Source organism: Marmota flaviventris, chromosome 2, assembly GCF_047511675.1.
Source record: "Marmota flaviventris isolate mMarFla1 chromosome 2, mMarFla1.hap1, whole genome shotgun sequence".
NCBI lineage: Eukaryota > Metazoa > Chordata > Mammalia > Rodentia > Sciuridae > Marmota > Marmota flaviventris.
Window position 1 is genome coordinate 119,342,857 of NC_092499.1, and position 19,844 is coordinate 119,362,700.

Below are 19,844 nucleotides of genomic sequence, written 5' to 3' on the forward strand. Positions count from 1 at the left end.
GGTAGTTGCTTAGGGATGGGAGCTTGGGGTATTTGGGTGATACATAAAGGGCATGGGGATTCTTTTTTTTTTTTTAATACTGGGGATTGAACCCAGGGGCACTTTACCACTGAGCCACATCCCCAGCCATATATATATATATATATATATATATATATATATATATATATATATATATTACAGATAAGGCCAGGCCAAAAAAAATATATATATATATATATACACACACACACACACACACACACACACACACATACACACATATACATATATATGTACATTTATTATTATTATTATTATTATTATTATTATTATTATTTTGAGACAGGTTCTCATTACTTAGAGCCTTGCTAAGTTGCTGAGGCTAGCTTTGAACTTGCAATCCTCCTGCCTCAGCCTCCCGAGCTGCTGGGATCATAGGCATGTGTCACCATGCCCAGCCAATATGGGGATTCTTACAGTGATGAAGATGAAAATGTTCTAAAATTCATTGTGGTGATGGTTGTAAAATTCTGGGAATATATAAAAACCATTGAATCATACACTTTAAATGGGCAAATTTTATGGTATCTCTATTTCAACAGAGCTGTTATCAAACATGCACTCACATCTATGGACACATCTGTGTCTCTCTGGCCCCTTCTCTTGTGTTTATCAGCCTATGAATCACCCCAAGAGCAAAAGTCATCCTGATACAACTTCTTGAACAGATTCCAATAGCATTGAATCACTTCCAAGAAATTTAGAGCACCAGTTTTTTAGCAGAAAAATAATAAGCACTTATCAAGAGCATCTGTCATTCATGCTAAAGGAGTGGAGGCTGCTCAATTAGACATGGACTTGCTGATAGAGACAGCCTGGAAAGAATCTGTTTTGCATCACTGATGGCCTCAAACCTGCAAGACCTTGTGATGATGGAACTGGAGGCAATAAGCCACCACAAAGAAAGTCATGTTTTTCCTCATAGGATCATAAAAGGAAGGTCAACTCCACCAGTTCCCCATGGAAGACTTTGTGGTCCTCTCCATAGTAATCGCCCCACCTTGGGCTCAGACTTGCATGCCTCCCTCTCAGCCATGTGCCATCACCTGGTCCTGCCCACTGGCCTCAGTCACATTGCTACCTGAGTCATAGGCCACAGGCATGACTCTAGGGATCCAATCAATTAGGTCCAGCCACTTGCCCCAAAATCCAAACAGAAAAGGTATTGGGGAAAAGCATAAAAGAAACTTTCATCGCTGGAGATCACAGGAAAGACAAAGTGACTCACTTCCTTAGCCCTATCTTCAAGGCACTGATGGTGACTTTGACATTTTGTAGAAAGAGGAATGAAAGCAAGTGTGTGGGTGGGGGGGTTGCAGAGCTGGAGGCTTTCAAAGCTGCCAAAGCAGGTGATACTGATCAAGTGTAGTCTGTCCATCATTACCTCAGGATTGGTCAGGCAGGGTCTTGTCCCAGATAAGAAAGTTCCTGTGGCTTGGGGTGTAGCTCTAGCTCAACAAAAGATGCTTATCAGATCAGACCTTGTTTTTGGAATCCATGGTGACTCAGAGCAAAGAAACTGGATGTAAAATGGAGGAAGAGGCCAAGCCTTTAATCCCACTATTAGCCACCCATTGCACATTTGCAGGTGAGTGAAGAGTTGAAGTCCTTGCTACAATGTCAGAGGAGAGGCCTGGAGTTAATGAGATGTGAGAAAAGGTTTGCTGGAGGATTCCAGAAAACGTGACGCCTCACTTCAGCTGGATGAGGCTGAATGTATTAGTGATTTATTGCTGCTTAACAAATTACCCCAAAACTTAGTGGCTTACAGCAACAAGTGCTATTACCACATGGCTTCTGTGGACTGGCCCCCAGGATCAGCTTGTGGGATAGCTCCCGCTCAAGGTTTCTCATGAGGAGCTGCTGTAACTAGAGGCTTGACAGTGGCTAGAGGATCAGCTTCCAATATCAGCTCAACTCTAAGACTTTTCAATGGCTGCTGGCAGGAGGCCTTGTTTCCTCTGACTGTTGGGAGGCTTCCATTTTTCACCTCCTGGGCTTCTTCAAGGGTTGCTTATGTGTCTCTCCAACATAGCAGCTGCCTTCCCCTGAACAAGAGGTCTGAGAGCAAGCAGAAAGCACCACTCTCTGACGTAACAGGACATCACTTCTACTTTTTTCTATTTGTTACAGCAACTCACTAAGTCTAGCCTACATATAAGCAGAGAGGAGTAGGGGTCTATCTTTGAAAGGAAGTGTCAAAGCATATTTAAGAGCCACACTGAGGAAGCCTGTATCCCCAGGCTTTTGTTGTTTTATTTTATAGTATTTGGGATTAAATAAATCCAAGGGTGCCCTACCATTGTGCTATATCCCAAGTCTTTTTTCTTTTCTTTTTCTTTTTCTTTTTTTTTTAGACAGGGTCTTGCTAAGTTGCCCACACTGGCCTCAAACATATGATCCTCCTGCTTCAACCTCCTGATTATCTGGGATGACAGGTGTGTGTTACCACACCTGACAAACCCCCAGAGATTTTTAGCAGTCATTTTTCATCTACAAAGAACTAGTTTGGGGAAAGATATAAAGAAACCCGGACTTTGATACCACTATAGACTAAATCACCCTAAAGAGGAAATAAAAGAAAATAAAGGATACATTTGACAGAACTTTGGGGGCAGGAGTAAATCAGGGCTGGGGAGGGAGAAGATAGTACTTAGAAGTTGTCAATTGATTCCAACTCAGAAACTGCAAAAGTAGCCTGTAATCTAGGACTGAGACAGGAAGATGGAAAGTTCAAGGTCAGCCTCAGCAACTTAGCAAGGTCTTAAGCAACTTAGTGAGATCCTGCCTCAAAACAAAAAATAAATTTAAAAAAATAATAAAAAGGGCTGGGGATGTAGCTCAGTGGTAAAGCACCCTGGATTAAATTTCCAGTATGAAAGAAAGAAAGAGGGGGGGGAGGGAGGGAAAAGAAAGAAACTGAAAAAGCAAAAGGATTTTATTGGGGTCTTAGGAATTGCAATTCATCAACACAGATTCATTGTAAATTAGTGTTCCAGAAAAGGCAGGGAAAATGGGAGCTTGTAAGGACAAACTGTGTTGATTTATTACAAAGCAGTAAAAATTATTTTGTGAGGCAACTTCTGTTGGAGTTGAAAACAAGTGCTACAGGACAGGGCTTATGAGACTACTAAAAAATAAAGAATAGAATGTGTACACTTAGTAAAAGTGTCTACAGAACAAGGGTCTGATAACCTCTTTTTTAAAAAATATATTTTTAGCTGTAGATAGACACAATACCTTTATTTTATTTATTTATTTTTATGTGGTGCTGAGGATCGAACCCAGTGCCTCACATGGGCTAGGCAAGTGCTCTGTCACTGAGCCACAGTCACAGCCCTCTGATAACCTCTTGATGTACATCCTGAGTCTCAGGGCCCAATGTGCTCATCTGTTCTACAGTCAGAATCTGTGACCAAAGTTCACACACCTCAGCTGGGATCCGGCATAAATCCTGCTTCCAAATCACCTCCCTACTCCACTTTGAAAAGTTCTTTAAGTATAGTTTTTGTCATGATTTTTTCCTTCTATTTCCATAAAACCAAGGGCCCAGAGCCTCAGCAAAGCAGCATTCCCAGCTGGGGGCCCCTGCAAAGGGCATTTCTGAGGATTGGCCAGGTGCTACCTGATGCTGCCCTCCTACGAGAACATACCCACATGGACTTCCTATGGGATGATCCCACACCATAGGGATCTTCACTCAGCTACCTGTGTAGCTAAAACCCAAGATTGCTAAGTCCAGAGGAACTCCCATACCCCAATTTAAGAGATGACTGAGCCGGCAGGGCATGGTAATCCCAGCAGTTTGGGAGGCTGAAGCAGGAGGATTGGGAATTCAAAAATTTAGCAAGGCCCTATGCAATTTAGAGACACCTTGTCTCTAAATATAATATTTTAAAAAGCTGGGAAGCAAGAGTGGAGAGCCCCCAGGAGGGAGCTGCTGAGGTGTAGGTCAGAGAGGCCAGGGCTATGCTGTGTCCTGTGTGTGAGCAGCTGCTGCAGCAGAGGCAGCATCTAACTGCAGTGCCAGCAGTTCCAGCCCATTGCTTTACTTTTTGCTGCACCAATATAGTCATATGCCGAAGAGAAAACCTGCAGAAAATAGAAGGCAAAGATGGATCCAAAGTATCCAAACAGGAGGCCACGAGACGGTCTGCCAGGTCGTCAGCAAACCTGCTCCACCAAAACCTGAAACTAAATCAAGAAAAGCACCTGCTAAGAAAGAACCTGGAACAAAGATTAGCAGAGGTACAGGGGGAAAAAAAGCAGGAAACTGGAAAGGAATTGCAATTCCTTTCCAGTAATTGCAACTACTGCACCATCTGGAAATGGTGAAACTAAAACTGAAGAGGCATAGAAAAACTGAATCTGCACATATTGAGAGAGAATGAATTATCATAAAAATTTGGGTTGATTTTATGCACCTCTTGAGATAGCTTCTTTTTTGTGGGGGCAGGTACCAGGAATCAAACTCAGGGGCACTTGCCCACTGAGCCACATCTCCAGTCCTTTTTTGTATTTTATTTAGAGACAGGGTCTCACTGAGTTGCTAGGTCTCACATGGGCTAGGGAAGTGCTCTGTCACTGAGCCACAGCCACAGCCTCTCATACTCCACACCCCTTATATACCCCTCGCTAAATTGCTGAGGCTGGTTTTGAACTCAAGATCCTCCTGCCTCAGCTTCCATAGCCACTGGGATTACAGGCGTGCACCATTGTGCCTGGCTTGAGATAACCTTTAAAAGCTATTTTACCAAGAATTGTGTAAATGCTAGGACCCTACTAGTTGGCATACAAAATATATAAGGATGAACATTTTACTTTTTGGAAATCTCCATCATCCTCAAATAAAATAATATCAATTTAATATTAGAAGCTATGTGTAAAATTGATTCAGCATTCCATATATCTGCCTTAAAAATTTGGTCCTGTACATACATGGTGTTTTTACTGTGCATATTTAAATTTTTCATGCAGTTTTTCCAGAGCAATAATCAGTGGTTTTATGTGATTTTAATGAAACATGGACATTGTGGCCACCTATTATTTGTGATTTAAAATAAAAGGTTTTCTTGTCTGAAAAAAAAAGGGGGGGCTTGGGATGTGATACTTAACTCACATCACTGAGCCACAGCCACAGTGCCCTTGGGTTCAATCCCTGATACCAAAAATAAATAAATAAACAAGAGAAAAAGAGATGACTGAACTGGTCTCAATGGTACACATCTATAATCCCAGCAATTTGGGAAACTGAGGCAGAAGGATCCCAAGTTCAATACCGCCTCAGTAACTTAACAAGAACTTGTCTCAAACTGAAAAGATTTTTAAAAGTGGGGGGGGGGGTTGCTGGAGATATAGCTCAGTGGTTAAGCACCCCTGAATTCAATCCCCAGTACCCTAAAAAAACCCAAGACTGAGTAGTCGGGTACATCTCTTTTTCCCCATCATTATCACTGTCTCCCCCCCATCTCCTGAGGCCTTCCTGTGCTCTGCCCCCACCCTAGCAGCCCCCACCAGGGCAGTTTAGGACCTCTGTAAGCTCTGGTATTTTTCTTTTTGACAGCTTCCCTCCACATCAGTACAAATATTAAAATATTAAAATTTTGTTCTAAAGTTTTTGAAAGGATTTGAAAGGAATGGTTTTCTCTTGAAATTTTTTGGCTATGAGTAACTGCTTTGAATCGCATTGGGGAATTCTTGAAAAAAAATGAGAAAAACCTAGCCCACGCATTCTTTCAAACATAATGAAATTTTTATAAATACGAAATTTAACATACTGTTACAGTTGGACATTTGATTAAGAATTTATTGATTTCCATTTGGCAGTGTTCTTATTTTAGAGCCAATAATTTTTTTTTCCAGCTGTGACCTTGGTGTAGGTCCCTGGGAGTCCCCAGGTAGTGGGCTCCTCAGTGGACTGAGTACATTAGCAACCTGGGCCAATAGGTATTGCCATCCTCTCATACTCCACACCCTTTATACACAAGTACAGATGGGAAGAACACTCATCTTGGCTGGACTGCACAGGCAGAGTTCAGCTCCAGATGCAAAAGAGGACAAGGCAAATTGAAAGGAAGGACATAGAAGCCAATTGTGCCACATTGTGTGGGAAAGGACTTACTGCAACCCGTGGCTGGAGCTACTAAAGGCACAGAGGCCTGAAGTAAGCTATTCTGGGGGACGAGTATGCATACGTCTTTCCTTCTGGGGAGGGTGGGTCCAGGGTAGAAGGGAAAGAGCCACCTGCCTTGGTCTTAACTGGTGACCACATAACATTGCTGCACTAATCTAGGGACTGCAGCCTCTGCATTGCAGGCAGATGGGCATCAGTCCAAACAGGAATTGAGAGGCTTTTGCTTGGCACCAGAGCAACATCCCACAGGACGACACAAAAAGTCCAATACTGAGAAACAGACAAGTGCACAGGCACTTCAGCCTCCCCTAGGAACGAGAGGGAAGGCTGAGTTGCGGCACTCGTCAGCCATGTCCGCGGCAGGGACTGAGGCAGAGAAATGCTACTTTTGCCTGTCTGTGACATTCAAGTCTCCAACTGCCCACCAGCGGTCTCCTTCCCTCTCATCCCGGTCTTCTCGGGTCTCCCTGAAATGAAACAATACGCCACTAGGTGGAGCCAAAGTCCACCGCAACTGCGTTGGGTTAGGATGCTCCGCCGCGATCCAAGAAAGTGGGTTCCGCAGGCAAAGAACTAAGGAACGCGGGGGCGGGGGGGGGGGCGGGGGCGGTTGTGGCTCAGTGATTTGACTAGCATGTGTGAGGCACTGGGTTCAATCCTTAGCACCCCATAAAAATAAACAGATAAAATAAAGGCATTCTGTGCATCTACAACTACAAAAAAATTTTTCAAAAACGAACTGAGGAAGCGGGGCTGAGTCAGGGACCTATCAAGGAAGAAGATGGGACAGCCGGCCCCGGCCCAGGGTGGGCTTATTTGGCCTACATTGTCTGCTTTGTCTGAATTAGCGGTAAAACCTAATAAATGGTCCCAGAGCGGACCCCGGCAGTCGCAAGTCCCCGTTTACCAGATGAAGCCTGAGGCCCTGAGAGGATGTCAAAGGAGTTAAGACAAAGCTGAGGCCGAGCGTCCGCATTCACAGTTCCATTCCCTGCCCTTGGGGAGGGCGCTGGTGGAGAAGATGCCACCTCCAGGAAGGGCGATCCTGAAGCGGGGACCAGTATTCTCTTGACCCAGGAGCGTACACCAGCACAGGCGACTGGGCCGCCGTCCACTCCAGCACTGTCCTGGGCGTGCCAGGACAGAGCGCGGTGGAGATGCGGGCTTCACCTAACAGAGTGAACCGAGCACCGAAGCATCAGAATGAGCTCATAGGCCCCGGCTGCAGGTGGAGGGGGCGGGGCTCAGGCCCGGAGTCTCCCGCATTGGACGAGGGGGTTGCTGGGGTGCTCGGGTTGGCTGGAGGGGAGGAGGCGGGACAAGGGCGGGGCTGAGGGGTTAGACGCTCTGGAGAGCGAAAGCACCGGGAAGGTGCAGAGACCTGGCGCAGGTGTTGTGGCTCCTGCTGGGCTGAGGTCTGAGCTGCACGGCTTATTTAGCATCTAGGGTGGGCATTGGCCGTGTTGTCTCTAAGCACATGGGCATATGGTCCCAAGTGTGCTGCGAGAAACCAAGCTCCAGGTTCCCTCGGGCAACAAGGTGTGCACCCTTCTGCGCAGCCTTATCTCTCCCAGAACTCACGTTTCCCAGTCAGAGACCACAGAACGTGAAACCAAGACTCCAGACGGCTCCTTCCTTAGCTCTCACCGACCTCCCACCAGCAGAACCAGGCCGACGTCCAGCTCTCCTCCAATCCTTCCATCTCATCCTCCACTCTCTTCTTTATCTTAAACAGCCTCTCTCTAGCTTCCAGGTCACAAAGCTTTGCATGACCAGTCCCTAGCAGTTTCCCACTCTCTGTGATTATCCTTACACCTCTAAGGTGGGAGGCGGGGTCGTGAACAGGAATATGGCCCCACCTGTTTATGAGAAGTGAATTATTTCATTTCATAGACTTGTCCTGAGTACCTATTATTATAGGCATACCCTGTGCTGAGCACCAGAGATAGAGCTGGGCTATGGTTTGAGTTGTCCCCCCGAGTTCAAGTGTTGAAAACATAATCTCCAATGCAACACTATTGGGAAGTGGAACCTTTAAGAGGTGATTAGTTTAGGAACGCTCTGTCCTCATGATGAACTACTGTCACTATCATGGAAATATGTTCATTATGGAAAGAGTAGATTTGTTATAAAAATAAGTTTTGTTGTAGGGACATATGAGGCAAGGCACCAAAGATAGCAGGAAACAGTTTTATTTGGCTGCAGCCAGGCTCAGAGGGCACAGCTTTTGCTGTAATCAATCAATCCCCTGAACCCCAAGTTCAGGTAGTTTCAGAGTTTTATACCCAGCATGTAAGGGGAGAGGCTCAGAAGTTCATAATAAAAGCAGCTTTTTCTTTCACTGTTTTGGGCAAGTTAACCCTTCAAGGACAACACCTGAGAAGGGGAGAGTTTCTTCTCCCCTTTTTTTCCTCCCCCTGCCAGCTGTTATCATGGAGCCCAATTGGTAACTTATCTTAAAAATGTAGACAACTCTGTGAAGCCCAGCTCAAGGCCAGAGGACTTGTTTGCTCATTTCTACAAACTACTATACTGGATATGTTTGTGAAAAACTAGTAAGGGGGTGTCCAGCACCTGGAGTGCTGGTATCTTCCGGGCGAGTGGCCAAGTAAAACAGGGTAACACAAAAATAGGAAGTTTATCTACATTGAACTCTTTTGTAGAGACTTTTTTGCTGACAGTCCTAAAATCAGCCATAGTGAAGATTTCTGGAGAAGCCCAGTTAAGACTTTTCTGTGAATAAAGGGGGTGCCACTTCAGTTTGGCCCCTCTTTCTCTCTCACACCAGCTCTCTTGCCCTTCCATCTTCCACATTGGATTATGCAGCTAGAAAACCATAACCAGATGCAGACCCCTCTAGAACTACAAGAAATAAAGCTCTTTTCTGTAACCAGTCTCAAATATGCTGTTAAGAGAACTAAGGCATCTATGAGCTCAATGACAAGGTCTTGGCATTATTATTACCCAGTTTTCACACAAAATTATAAGACAGAGAGCTTGAAGAAATTGACAGGTATCCCCCAAACTGAGGTGCATCTTAAGCTGTGGGATAAGGATGTTTGCAGAAATGGGTTGAGGTTACAGGTCATCACACCTATAAAAATTAAAAATAGGAGCTGGGACTGTGGCTCAGTGGTAGTGCATTTGCCTAGCATGTATGAGACACTGGGTTCAATTCTCAGCACCACATATAAATAAATAAAATAAAGATCTATCAACAGCTAAAAAAAATTTAAAAATTGAAAATATCCAGTTGTCAAAATTAAGAAGAAAGTTTGCTGGGCATGGTGGTGCACATCTGTAATCCCAATGACTCAGGAGACTGAGCTAATAGGATCACAAGTTCAAGGCCAGCCTGAGCCATTTAATGAGACCCTGTCTCAAAATAAAATAAAAAAGGGTTGGGAGGGAGAGCAAGGGAGGAAGATTACCTCTCCATAGGGAATAGGGGTGGGAGGGAAAGGGAGGGAGAAGGGGAATAGCATGGATGGTGGAAGGAGACCCTCATCATTATACAAAATACATGTATGAAGATGTGAATTTGGTGTCAACATACCTTATATATAATCAGAGATATGATAAATTATTGTATAATGGTGTATTAAAAATTGTAATGCAAAAAAATTAAATTAAATTAAAAAGGGATGTAACTCAATGGAACACCTGCCTGTGTGAGACCCTGAATTCAATCCCAAGTATGGGGTGGGGGATGAAGAGGAAGGAAGAGGAGGAAAAAGAAAGAATTGGTCCCTTGGCCCATGTTACAATAGCAGGTGTTACTTCACATTAATAAACAAATGCCTACCCACAGGTGAGTTATGTTTGGGAAGAAGAGGAAGAAATAATTGCTTGTGTCTATACAAGAATCAAGCTTAGGTTTCCTTAAGTGGCAAACTTTCTTTGAAATCTGAAAAAAGAGCCAGGCACAGTGGCATTAGGCCTTTAATCCTAGCAACTCCGAGGCTGAGTCAGGAAGATGGCAAGTTCAAAGCCAACCTCAGCAAGAACCTGTGTCAAAATAAAAAGGGTTGGGGTTATGGCTCAGTGGTAGAGCACCCCTGGGTTCAATCCCTAGTAAGGAGGTGAGGAGATCTTAAAACGGAAATTACCTCTCTGTACCCACCAGGTCCAAGTCCTCTCAGGACAGTACTGCTGGAATCCTCTAGAGGGCAGTAGAAAAATGGGAGAGGATGAAGTTCTCTGTTCCCAACATCCACAGATGTGAGGAGCCTGATTTAAAAAAAAAAAAGCCAACAATTCATACGTATTGAGTAGCTATTCTAAGCCAGCTATCCTTCAATTTTTAAAAAAAAAATAACTTTTTGACCTTCCCACCAAAACTATTGCTAGGTACAGTTGTATTAGCTCCAAGGACACATAGGCTCAGAGAGGTTGAATAACTTACCTAAGGCCACACAGACAGAAAAGAGTAAATCAAGGATCTGAATCTGGAGTAGAGCTGTAAATCCTGCATTCCTAACCCTATGCAGTTCTCCCTGTGAGGAAGGAGGGGCAGATGGAGACAGCGAAGGCAGCTGAGGTCCCCACAGACAGAATCCCAAAGGGTTCTTTAAGATCAGTTCTAGAAGTAGGCACCACACAAAGACTTCTAGCCAACCAAGTGGGTAAGGTCACAAAACCTGAGGTCCCCCACACATGCACCCCATGAACCTCCAGGGACCTGGCCCAGCAAACTCCATCAACCACCTGCAGCAGCCCTCCCATGCCCAGCCACCATGGTGTGCCCTTCCAAACACTGCAGCCTCTCTGTGTGAAGTTGGCTTTCCCCACGGCCTTCTACTTTGTCCCCCAACATTATCCTGGCTCAGGCCTTCTGTGGTAGTCAATAAGGGGACAGTCAGTCAGTAGCGATGACTGCTGCCAAGAGGCTGTGGTCCAGTGAAGAACAGGATGTTGAGGAGACTTGTCCAGGGCAAGCTTGGGAGGAATTTCAGGCCTGTCCCCCACCCCCCTTTCCTGGTTTGGGTTTTTGTTTCTCCAATTAACAAGCATTTACTGAGCAGCTGCTGTGTGCAGACAAAGTGCTCACCGCCCGGGGCTGCAAAGAGGTCTTGCTCGGTGACCTCTAAAAATGATTTACTCATCTTGCCCTCAGTTAGTTCCTTTCTGCACACTAATAGGCTGGAAAGACCAGGGGTACTTGGGGCAGAAGGGCACCCTGAAATTGCATATCTGTGTCCAAGTGCATCTTTCCAGAGCAGGACTTCTCAACCTCGGCACAACTGAATTTTGTGCCAGATAATTCTTTCTTGGGGGAGCCTGCCCCATGCACTGTAAGATACCTTCATCACATGCCCCTGCAGCTGGCCCAGTCCACAGCCCACAGCCCCATGCCCCTCCGGCTGTGGCCAGGTGGGAAGGGTGCCGGAAGGTGGCACCCTGCCCAGACCATTTGGGAGAGGAAGAGACAAGACCTTCTTGGGGCCCAGCTCTCTGTGATCCTTGCCAAGGCCGCCTACACCTGCTTGAATCTCTGGGGCCCCTAGGCCCTGGCCTAAGATCATGGCTCCCCCACCACCCCAGGGCCCTCAAATTCAGGCCTCTGGCATAGGCCTTGCCTGTGTCCCCACAAGAGCCTTAGATGAGGGCAGGAAAATGGAGCCAAGGCCTGAGTCAGCCCTGGTGGCAGATGAAAGCAGGTATCCCCACCTCCCAATGCAATACCTAAGCCTGTGTTCTCTCTCCTTCCAGCCCCTCATTGAGTTCCTGTGGGCAAGGAGGCCCTGCCAGAAGGGCCAGAGGTAGAGATGAGTTTGTGTAAGTTGAAAACTGTTCAATAGCAGCTCTCTGGGATGGGGCGAGGGAACCCAATTTGTCGACTTTGCCCATTTCTGTGGTGTAAATAGTCCTACTATGTGAAGTCACAGATGTAATGTGACAAAACACACCACTATAGTGTCTCCGCCACCAGATACAGTAGACAAAAAAAAAAACTGTGTGCAGAGATGACAGTAAAAAGTAGTGAATTAGAAAATGATGAGTTCCTAGTGTGTGTTTCCTTTTGAAATGGAACGTATTTAATTATAAGTTTATGTAATTTCATCATTAACAATGGCTGTGTTTAACAACTGGCTCACAGAATTCCTGAAAATTCCAGTATGAGTTGGCGTGTGGTGGGGGATTGAGGGTGCTTTCTGAGGGAGACGGGCCCACCCAGGGTCAGTGGGGAACAGAGGGACACACAGTGGCCACAGAGAACTCAAGGAAGCGCTGACCCTGCCCAGGCCTCAGGGAAGGCTTGCAGGAGGAGGTAGCCTCACAGACCTGAGGGAGGAGTGACAGCACCCCAGAAAGGGGGAAGGGGAGTGCTCCAGGCTGCAGGGGGTGCCGGGAAGAGACCAGGAGAGGAGCAGACACTTGGCATGGACCAGGAACTAAAATCAAGTAGCTCTGTCTGGCCTAGGGGATGACTGGGTCCAAGCCAGGTTCTGCTATTGATGCCTCTGTCATTTGGGCCAAGTCTCTTCCCTTCTCCAGGCTTTCCCCACTCTGTCAAATCGGGGCCTGAAGCAGATGGTCTCCAGGCCTGTTGGGGGAGGGTGTCTAGGGCCACAGAGCTCTGTGGCAGGGCCTCTTGGGGGTGGGTGAAACTCAGGGCGGGCAAACAGCCCACAGCAAGCCCTCCCGGCCACAAGCCCTCCCCCTCCCCCACTCCCCCAGGTGATCCCCAAAACTCCTGGATTGGCTGTTGGATTGTAACTATAATTACAGTCATTTTTAGAACACTTTGCTGCCTCTTCTAATTACCAAGCCATGCAATTCCAATTACGTCTTGTCTCAGGAAACATCTCAGGAGCCCCTTCCCCAGGGCCAGTTGACTGCAGCCCCTAGGCCAACGGGATGTTAGTGGGAGGGCTGGCACCCACCAGGTGCTGCTGGACACTCCCTCTGTGGATCTCTTCCAGGAAGGAAGCCCTGGACGGAGGCCTGCCCTGGGGTGGGCATGGACTGAGTGCTTGAGATCTGGGGTGGGGGTGGGGGGCTGCTTCCAGCTGTGCAGGAGACCTCTGTCTACATGGCCAGTGAGTCTTAGAGCACTGGGGTCTGTCAGGATTTCACAGCACAAGTCAGGGCTTGTACCCAAGGAAGGCAGCTATGTAAAGTTTAAGAAGCAATGTCCCTGTCCACCCCCCACCAAAAAGGAAGAAGAACAAGAACAAGAACAAGAAGCAGCAGCAATATCCCCAACTACATGCAGGATCTTTGGCCTCATTCCTGTCAACAGCTGCCACACAAAGATTCCCCCACCCTACAGAGAGGTCGTCAGCCCTGCCTCTCATACCACCTATGACTGGGAGCTTCATACCCTGAGAGGAAGCCTCTGTTATTTGGGGGGCTCCACATCAACACCATGCAATTCCTACCTACCAGCCCCACCTCAGCCTTCTGAGGTCACTCTTCACGCTGTCCCCTATGAGTCAATGGCCCTGCCCACCTGCTGGTCCTCTTTAGCAGGTGCCTGGAGCCCATATTCCCTCCTAGGACCCCAAGCTCATGGCTCCCTGGTGGCTCTATTGCTGGTCCCCTAACCCTTTTGCCATGGCCCAGCCATCCTGGGCAGCCCCCAGGCCCACATCCACACCATGGCCCAATCCAACCCACTGGCTTCCACTGCCCCTGCCCCCACAAAGGCCCCTTCACCCAGTCTTCAAAGCCTCAAACCCTGTACCTCCTGCTCCTTCTTCCAAGTATCCCATACCTCTGCTCCCAGATCCCCAGCTACCACCTCAGGTCACCATCCTCTGCCATCTAGACTACTGCAAAGCCCCCTATCTGGTCTCTCTGCCTGAGTCTGACTCCTCCCCCCCGCCACACACACCCAAGAGGCAGCAAAGAATGTGGCTCCAGTGGATTCCATTCCCTGCTCCTCCACTCACTAGCTGTGTGGCCTTGAACGGCTACCTAACCCCTCTGACCTTTGTTGTCTTACTAGTATCTATTTCCTACAGCTGCCTATGAACAGTTATGAGGGATTCAGAGTGGCCAGTAGGGGATGGGAGGAAGGGGATAAAATGAGACAGGGGCCAGGTCCTTAAGGGCTTCAATGTTCACCTAAAGCCTGTGAACTTTCTCTTGAGGTGAGTGGAGAGCCTTCAGGATGAAGTCTGGAGACTCTGGTCAATTTGGTGCCTTATAAAGTACCCAGGAGACATCCACAGAAGCTGAGAGCCATTCCATGCCAGAGGTGCTAAGAGGTCTGGCCCACATCCATATGGTACAAGTAAGTACCAGAGCCAGGCCAGACAGAGATCTTCCCCCTCACTAGATTCCAGGCCCAAGAGCAACCAGGACTGGACTTGGGGGCTCCCACCCCACTTCCAGCCCAGGATAGTGGGCATGGCAGCAGTGTGGCCCTAGTGCTGGGGAATAGGGCTCCAGGCCCTGGTGGTCCAGGCCCCTTCTGTTGGCCTCCAAGGCAGCCTCCCAGTGTTCCTCGCTGCCCTTCCACTGACACACATCCACCACCTGCAAAGCTCTTTCACAAACATATCATTAGTTTGTTTAATTCTCATAACAGCCCTGGGAGTTGGAAGTTATTATCCCATTTTACAGAGGGCAAACTGAATAATGTTAAGGGCCCATCATATACCCATTAGCAGCCTACTCACATTGGATAATGCTCTTGTGGGAGGATTGAGGACTGCTCCAAATGCAGCTCTCCCAGCCGCGCCCAGAGCCAATGGAGGACATGTGGAGTGCTGGGATCTCCCTGAGACAGCTGGTCCTAGGGAGGCAGGAGAGGCGGCCCAGAGAGATGGAGGGCAAGTAGGGGGTCCCAAAGCTGGGGTCTGCCAAACACCAAGGAGATACAGAGGTGGGGAGGAACCTTGAGGGTGGGGAGAATAGAATGGGGGCTGAGGGACAGGTGAAAAGTGACCTCTAAATCTGACATCTAAGACAGACCTCCAAGTCACCCTGCAAATTATGCAGAAAAGGGAAATTGAAGCCCAGCAGAAATTTGCCTAAGCCACTCAGCGTGCCAGAGAGCCAAGCCAGGACCTGCCCCAGGGCCCCCCAGCTGCAGAAAACCAAGGAAACAGCCCCAACAGGCCTAGCAGGGGTCACTGAGCTAACCAGTCAGGGACAGAATAAAACTGCTACCCCCAGGCCTGTCTGGATAGCCAGCAGGGGGCAGTGCTGCCCAGAAGTGGTGGCCCCCAGGCTCCTTCTAGGTGCCTCAGGTCCATCCTAAGCTCCTGGCCCAGAGTTGGGGCTGGGAGGACAGAAGGAGGGGTGGTTCTTAGGGTGGGAAGACTCCTGAGCCCATCTGGATGCCAGTCCCTTTTAACCTGAGCACAGAAGAAAATAAGCCCTTCTTTCTCTTGGCACATCCACCAGTTGAGAGAGCATTCTGGAAATGCACCCACTTTGATCCAGACTCTGCTCTCAGGAGGGCAGAAGAACTGGAAAAGAGAATGTTCCCCAGGCCACAGCCCTGCATGGAAAATTATCTTGTAAAGGAAACTAAACCTAAGGAGGAATTCCCAGAGATCCCCATACTGAGTGTCCCCCATGGGTTCCAGGGTTGTCCCTTACCACCATCATATTTTAGGGGTGATGATAAGATGACCCAAATGCTCTGGGGAGAGAGGAGGAGGTGTCTCCATTACTGTCTCAGGCCCTCCTTAGAGGAAGAGGAAAGAATTTTCCCCAGGACAGCCAGGGAAGGAGGTGGAAGGAGGGCTAAGGAGGTCCTCAGGGTAGATAGGAGCACACAGGTCCTCAAGAGCGACCTCCAGGTGCAGGGCCACTGGCCTACCCAGGAGAGGAGACTCCATGTCCCCCTTGTCAGCCCAATTCTCTTCCCAATAGCAAGGATTTGTATTCTATAACCAATCTTCCGGGATCTTGCCCAGTGGAAGCCCAAACTATGACAACACTCCCTCCAAATTCCACAGGTCCAGCTTCTTGGGGCAAAGGTCCCAGGACTGGAAATAATGTAAGATTGGTGGCATAGAGGATATTGGAGGCCTCCAGGCCAGAAAGACCCTCAAGACCCGCCTCTCTCAGAATTTAAAGTTCCTGGAGGCTCGGGGCTCCATGTGGCACTACTCTCCCAGGCTGTGGTCCTCAGCCCTTAACTTGGCCATTCCCTGCAGAGGAGGGACTGATGCCACCATACCTCCAAGTCCAGGCACTGTGTGTGGGAAAGCCCCCATTGCTGGCCAGTGGTCTCACAATTAACCCTTTGGTTCTCAGAAGCAAATTGACTCCACTGCCCAGAGAGCAGACAGGGCAGCCGGGGGCTGGGGGGGGGTGTGTCCCAGCAGAAATCCTGGGGAGGAAGAGACAAGGAAATCAGAAATGGGGACGCATGCAGAGGGCAAGGCAGCATCCTGGCAGGTGCTCAGCTTACACTATGAGGAGGGACTGGTGACTCAGAAGACCAACAAAGGGGCATTTCCTCCGAGAGACAGACAGGAGGGAGGTCATTTCAATGAATCACTGCAACCACTCCCACCACCTCACCATGACATGATGTCTGAGATGGGCCCATGTCATGGTGCTCTAACTCACCGCCTAAACACTCTACATCGATATCACCTCCCTGAGTCAACTGCCACCCCCTGACCTGGACCACACTAAGGGCTTCACATGGAAAACCCCTTCCCTTTCCAGGCTGTGTGAGGCGCTGATGGTAAAGGCCAGCCTTCTGGGCCCGCTCCAGCTGTCACCACACCAGCTTTCCAGCAGCACCTCTTCTCACCCCTCTGGACCACTTTACTCCTGGTTTTCCTTCTGCCTTGGGTCCCCTCCATCCTCTGTCTTCAGGTTTCAACCCCATGGAGCCTGCCCCGGCCTCCTGACTATATCCAATCCCCAGTGACATGTGCTCCTGGCACCATGCACCCCAATCTGCAGCCCTCACCAGTTTAGTGTGTGGTTAATGATGAGCATTTGCTTCCCGCCTCTAGATATTAAGTTCTAGGAGGGAAGAAACTGGACCTGATCTAGCTGGCCCCATTGTCTCCACAGCCTGTGGCACAGTGCCAGGCACATAATAGGTACTCAGTAAACATCACTGAATGAATGGATGGATTCCTCAACTGGTTAGATGTCCCGTGGTGACTCTGCAGCCCCTCTCCTCCCACCCTGTTCTATCCAGCCTGGGCTCCTCTTGGGCCCTTTTCACCTGCATCCCTCAGAGCCTTCTGGACCATCACACACCACAAGACCAAGTAAAAAACTGAGACTCCTGTAAATTCACCAGCAGATACTGGGATAGCCTCAATGACACCAATTCCTCTGACCCAGTGACTCAGAAGAAGCCAGTCCCTTAGAATCCAGCCCAAGATTGGAGAAGTTCTCCTCCTCAATTTTTCATCTGAATGCTATTTCTAAGACTCAGGGTCTATGGCCCTCAGAGATCATCCAACTTCCTCCTAGAAACCAGATGCTCAGAGAAGGTCAGGGCTCAGCCCAAAGTCACACAGCACAGCCATCACAGAGCTGTGCCAAGAATCCAGGGCGCCGACTCCTGCATAGGGTTCTCCCCATGCTAAAATAAACGTGGTATTTTTAGGCAGCTAATTAGCAAGTCAAATATGACTCCTGCTAATAATAATACCACCTTTATGCTTTTCAGAGTCTCTGCATCACCTTATATGCTCCTGAAACAAGGGAGTGGGCCAGGCAGTGAGACAGGTAGTGATCTTGTTCAAAAGTGTAGTCCCTAGAGAGGAGGTGACTGGTGCTCAGACAGTGAGCCCCGCTTCCTGCCCTTCAGCCTCATGCCTGGCTCCAGCCCCAGATCTGTCTTCTCAGTCCTTGGGCCTCAGGTGGCCTTGAGGTCTGGAATCCACTGGCTTTTTTTCCCCTCAGCATGTGCCAGGGGCGGCTCTGGGCAGCATAGCATTGGCAGCCAACTGTGTGGCCTGCGCTGCCCCTCAACTGGGGACTCAGAATAGAGGACAACTTCATCCCAAGAGGAGCCCGGATCAGGTGTAGCCCCTGATCCTTCAGCCCCATCTCTGCCTGCTCCCCCTTCCCGTCCAAAGGCTCCTCACATCTGACAACACCAAAAAGGGTCGGTGGATGCAAACATGAGGTCAGATCTCAAGCAAGCGTTTTCCAAGCCCTTCCAAGAGGAACAGCGCACTTCCTCCCTGGATGCATTCCGTCAGGGAAACCTGATGTGACAGAGCACTCATTTCTCAGATGGGCAACCGAGGCACAGGCCACAGGCCAGAGCACTGTGAGCCCCTTGTCCTCTGCAAGAGCCTGTGCTGAGCCCCGGGAGCATTACAGCTGAAGGAGTGGTGGGGTAAGAGGGTCCCTGGACCTGGACCTGGGAGCTTTGACTCAGAACAAGGATCTGTTGGGATGGGGCTTCACTCAGACACAGGCGAGGCAGCTCTGTGCAGCTGGGAGGGCTTCTCAAGGTGGTTGGTGTGGGGGTTCATGGCAACAAAGAGGGAAGAAGACACGGACACCCCAGCAGGGGCAATGCCGTGGAAAGCAGAGGGGCCATGGCATATGAGCACCTGCCCTGTGTCTACATCACCCGTAAGGCCAAGGAAAGAGTCTGGGCTTGTTGCCCACTAGGAGTTGGTATGATTGGGCCCCGTGTGTGGAAGTTGTCCCCCATGCTGGAGTCTCTCTGCTGACCAACGGGTCAGCCTGGTCTGTAGCGGGCCAGCAGGGAGGGAGGTTTGACAGGGGGGAGATAGACCTGGAATATGCTGATGAGAGAAGGGGAAGGGACCACTCAGAAGAGGCAGGGGTAAGCCTGTCACAGGGAAACCTACAGGGGCCAGCATACGTCCATTACCTGGCAGTGATACTGCTGGTTATCAGCCACAAGTTCTGCTCCCTCACATGTTGAATTATAACATTAGGGAACAAGTACGCAGAGGCAAGCACATAAAGCAGGGTTTATTTAAAAAGGGGTAACATAGACTTCTCCAGGGAGGGAGAAGGGGGCCACAGCTGGTATCCTGGTATCCCAGGAAGTGAGGTGTTCTGCCTTTTCACAGTCCTAGGCTTCCTTTGTTCTCCTGCTCTCTTCCCCTTATCTGTCTCCTTCCTGGTACTTGACTAGGCCCAGGAAATGCTCGGTGGGCTGGCCAAAAGGTGGGAAACAGGTGGGCTAGGGGGCCAGGGAGGAGTGATCCGGGCAGGAAGTGGGCCCTGGGCGGATTAATTAGCAGTTCCCCATCTGTTCAGAAGTCGCTTCATTAACAATTCTTTAGGATGGGCAGTTTAGGCTGGGCTTTGGGTACACTAACATTTTAATCTCCCAGCACACAGTTTCCAACCTTTGGACTCAAACCGGTTTGGTCTGTTTTCTTCACTCTGACCGATTTGCCTATCTACACTGACTACCTGGTTTTTAGTCCTGGCTTCAGCAGGATGAGGTGGACACCCTTTCTGCCTGGCCCCACTCACCCCAGCAGCATCCTCCCAGGAGAGCCGTGTTGGCTGCAGGACAACCACGCCTGGCAGGGGACGAAAATGGTGCTGACGCAGCAAAAGCAAGGCCATCAGTGGACAAAGAAAGATGGGAAGGGGCTGCATCGGCAGGAACCACTCCTGAGCTGGTGTCAGGCACTGTGGTCTGCATGGGCAATGGAGGAGGCCTGAGCCTGTTCTGTCCCCAAGAGCTCAGTCCAGCATATTCCTGACCAGACACTTGGGAGGCAGAACT

The 19,844-nt window shown here is 48.9% G+C and overlaps 1 pseudogene; it reads left to right on the forward strand.

The window, feature by feature from the left end:
• Positions 1-4,118: 4,118 nt before the first annotated feature.
• LOC114081989 (high mobility group nucleosome-binding domain-containing protein 3 pseudogene) lies at positions 4,119-14,165 on the forward strand (annotated as a pseudogene).
• Positions 14,166-19,844: the final 5,679 nt, after the last annotated feature.